This window comes from Crocodylus porosus, unplaced genomic scaffold (genome assembly GCF_001723895.1).
Source record: "Crocodylus porosus isolate Cpor-Errol unplaced genomic scaffold, CroPor_comp1, whole genome shotgun sequence".
NCBI classification, from domain to species: domain Eukaryota; kingdom Metazoa; phylum Chordata; order Crocodylia; family Crocodylidae; genus Crocodylus; species Crocodylus porosus.
In genome coordinates, this window is record NW_017728931.1 from 1899812 (window position 1) to 1904076 (window position 4265).

The following is a 4265-nucleotide window of genomic DNA, read 5'->3' on the forward strand; positions in this document are numbered from 1 at the left end:
GAGGGGCAATGGCAGGGACAAGGCAGGGCACCAGCATATCAGGGCTGCTTAACACTACAAAGCAGCCAGGGCAACAGCGGCACCTGGACCTGTGTCCTGGTGAGTGAAAGGGCAGAGGGAGCTATGATTTTCCATTATTAAAAAAAAAACCAACCCAAAATCAAATGCCAAAACATAGAGGTGTTTAGAATTTATTTTATTATAGTGATTGAGGTACTGGTAGACTTCCAAATTGCTTTCAACTTGTAAATATATCAATATAAAACATTATGTTCAGGTGATACATATATAGTATCATTTCATTTTAATTGCAAAAAATGCTGAGTTTGGGTTTTTTAATTAGAGAATTTTGGATTTTTTTTAAATTCAAGAATTTGTGATTTTTAAACAGAGAAAACCAGGATCCCTGGCCATAAGATTATAGAATAAGTATTCCCTGAAATCATAGTGCCTCTTCTTAACCACAAACCTGTGGGCCCCAATGGCTTTCCAGGAGAACGCTTTTAAGAACAGTGAAGCTGAGATTTCCTTTTAGGATCCTAGTTTTGATCATTTTCCATAGTGGCAAATGACTAGATTGTGCGCTCTGGGAAGTAGAGTACAATCCTGAGTCTGAGAGGTCCGAACTGACAAATTTTCTGATGGCATTGTCAGCTATTAATTCTATTTGTATGTTTTCTTTGCAAACAGCTCACCAAGCTTGAAAAACAGCAGCAAAGAAAAGAGAAGACCAGAACCAAGGTACCTTCTGAATCAAGTAGAGAAAGAAATGCCCCTCGTAGTAAGGATGACCCCAGTGCAAGCAGCGGAGCAGAGGGAGACGTGTCATCTGAAAGGGAACCTTAGTTCATCAAAAGCGGGTCTCAGGTATGGAACCTTGTCTCTTACCTAATATTGCATCCTCATACATGGCTGTCTCTTATACTGTGCCACGTAAACTGTATAGTCCTTTAAGTGCCTGAATACTGTGACAGCCCCTTTACAAATGCCTAAGGGCTGGATTGTTGACACCTCCTTGTTCATGCTCAGTAGTCTGCAGAGTTAATCATAGAGCAAGGTGTTATTCTTTGTGAACCTGAGGCATTGTCAGCCTGGCCTGCTATAGAGCTGACTGGGAGATCACAGTTTCTTTGGCTTAGGGAATTCAGAGCAATAGTCCATCTTCATTTGAGCTTCCTAAAAGACAGATTAATGGGTTTTTTCCCATTCCCAGTTGGTTTCACATTTTAAAAGAGCATGGAATGGATGAGAAACTAACCTGCTGCCACTAACCCCTCACTTCCAGAAGACAGAGAGAGAAAGTCTCATCTCTCCTCTGGCCATTTTCTGCCAGATAAAGAAACTAAACTAGTGCAAACTCAAGTTCTAACCCCAGGGAGGACTTCCATAGTACTGGGGATTTTGCTTGGCTTCCAAAGACCCTTTTGTAAGCCAGGGGCTCCAGTGTTTTGGCATGAGCGAAGTGCAAGGGATGCAGCTGCTGCCCACAGTGCTGTCAGCACCAAAAACAAAAACAAAAAGACTCTCTCTCCAGTGCTCTCAAGGCATCATGCTACCTCCTTGACCAGTATAACGACACTGGAGGAGGGGTTTTCTTGCCCTTGGCTTTGCAATTGTTTCTGGCAGCTGGGAGCAACAATTGCAGGGCAAGTCCTGCTGTGAGCCCCAGTAGCCCTGAGTTGGAACATATTCATTGTAGTTTACAACTGCATTGAAAGTTAGTTGCCAAATTTTAATACTGAGCATGTGCAAACAGATTTTCATAGGGTTGCACTTCAGCCAAATGTCAGTGGATTTTTATGCAGGCAGCTCAAGGCATATCTACAACAACATAGGAATCCTCTTGCCAGATTTCAAGTCACCATTTCAATGTATGAAGGTACCAAGGCTGTCCATGAAACAGTTGTAAGAATAGTTGTAAAAAAAAAAAAAATTCTCAACAAGGCAAGTCACAAATTTCACCCCATTCCCACCCCAGTCTTTCCTTATGAAATGGATGAGCCATTTTATCCAAAACTTTCCAAATAATTTACCCTGATACTAGTAGACATGGGAAAATTGAGCCCAAACAGTTAATTTCACAAGCAAAAACAATCTTACCATAAAAATATTGAGGAGCCTTCACTATAGACATTCTGCCTATGCTGGTCTAAAAATAAAGCCATGTGTACAGACATAATATATTAAAATACCTTTGAGAGGTATTGAACATAAGAAATGAAGTTCTAAGCTTTTTTTCTTCAAACACTATACCCTGCTTCCTTAATCCAGGCTTTCATAGAATTTAAATTAAACTCTAAAGTTATGTGTTTTGCATTTCAAACTACTTATACATTTATTAATACCCTAAGATGGCTAATTTATTCTAGCATCCCTTTTTGCTTTAATTTTTTTTTAATCTGCTTATGCATTTTACCTGCAGAATCTCTTAGTTTTCTTTTAATAGTATCTGATCAGTGCATTTCAAATGCTAGTCTTGTTGTTATCAATAATTATGATTGTTCATCAAAGCAACTCAGTAGCTACTTCTTTTTGTAGATTTCAGGTTGTTTAGATCCAGGCCTCAGGAGTTTTCTAATATGCCTTTGCTGAGTTAGTGTTTAAAGTCAAAAGTTCTTGCTTCTAAAAGTGCTGAGCACCCAACACCTCCCAGTGGGATTCATTGAAAGCTTGGCAGTTTTGAAAATCAGACACATGTCTCAGTATAAATTGGGAAGGCTAACTTTACTTCTTTAGGTTGGGGAAATCTTGTCCCATATTAACTATACACACACACTTGTCTGTTCATACTACATTATGTAATGTAAGTTCAGGCTGGAATCAGCTTTGTGGTAGTATGAGTGTAAAGGCTCGATTGTTTTGACCAAGTCATTTGAACACCTCTAGCTCAATCTTACCTAAGCAAAATTCACTGCATAGTTGTAAGAGTTAAGATTGTGCATGTATAGCTTCCCCCGACACAACCATTAGGTAAGAAAATCCACAGCGTGACCAGAACTGAACTTAAGCTGTCTCATTAGAGAGATACTAGCAGTAGGAGATCACAGATGAACCCCTCTAAAAAGAGGCTGTGAAGACTGGGATTGCTAATACCAAGAGGAGATAAATAATAAGACATATTTAGAGGTATAAATAATAATGACCAATAAAGAAAAGGTAAATCAGATGTTCCTATCCCCATTGTGAAAGGGAGCAAATACTGGAGCAAGCAGTTACGGCTGTGTGAAGCTTCAGTCCCTGATTCGATTCAGCAGAGATTCAGCCTGATTTGGTGACTGAATCTCTGAATCCAAATCGAATCAGGAGACCCTTTAATCTCTCTGAATCAAATCGGAACCCTCCAAATCAATTCGGAGAGATTTGGAAAGATTCGGAGATTTGGACATAGACACAGCTTTAAATGTTTTTTCTATATACCTCAAGGTACCAGGCAGCTCATGAATGCTGCAGTGCTGGGGTGCATGGAGCATCCCACAGGAATGTAGGGGGCTCCCCAGCACACTTGGCTGCAGACCCAGAAGTGGACCAGAAGGACTTCTGGTCCACTTCTGGGTCTGCCAGGGAGCACGCCGGGGGGCCCCCTGCACCCTCCCAGCTTGGCAACTGGTGCCTTCTGAGTCTGGGAGGGCATACGGGGTCCCCCTGCAGCCAGTCATTGAGTGGGGGAGAGGGGGGCCCTCAGCACGCTTCCCGCCGGACCTGGAAGAGGACCGGAAATACTTCCAGTCCACTTCTGGGTTTACCACAGAGCATGTGGGGGGGGGCCTCCCACACTTCTGTGGGACACTCCATCTGCCCCAGCATCGTAGTGTTCACGACCCACGCCTGGTACCTCGAGGTATGTAGAAAAAACATTTAAAGCTGTGTCTATAGCTGAATTGCTGAGTCTCTGAATCAGCATCAAATCTTCAGATTCGGATTTGGCCGAATCAAATCAGGGACAATGATCTGATCGATGAATCAAATCACTGTCCCCGATTTAGGCCAAATCCGATCGAATAGGCCCACTTCGCACACTCCTACAAGCAGCTTTCAGGGAGTGCCATTGAAAACTGATCAAAAGAAATGCATTTTCTTGCAATTCATAATTAACTTATGGTACATGTTTGTCACAGCGTATCACTGTGGACCTGATCTCTACTGTGAGCCTGGAGACCCATTCATATGAGTTATGGATTGGGTATGAGGATGTCTCTAAAAGGATTAAACATGTACATGGCTTATGGAAACATTCATAGTTAGGAGGGTCAGAAGGGACCTGAGCA

At 42.0% G+C, this 4265-nt stretch overlaps 1 long non-coding RNA gene across 1 annotated transcript in view; it reads left to right on the forward strand.

The window, feature by feature from the left end:
* Window positions 1-662: 662 nt before the first annotated feature.
* LOC109316181 overlaps window positions 663-4265 on the forward strand; it is a 13768-nt gene continuing 10165 nt past the window's right edge. Inside the window, exon 1 of the long non-coding RNA XR_002102745.1 lies at window positions 663-867. This is a non-coding gene — a long non-coding RNA (uncharacterized LOC109316181). The remainder of the gene's footprint in view (window positions 868-4265) is intronic.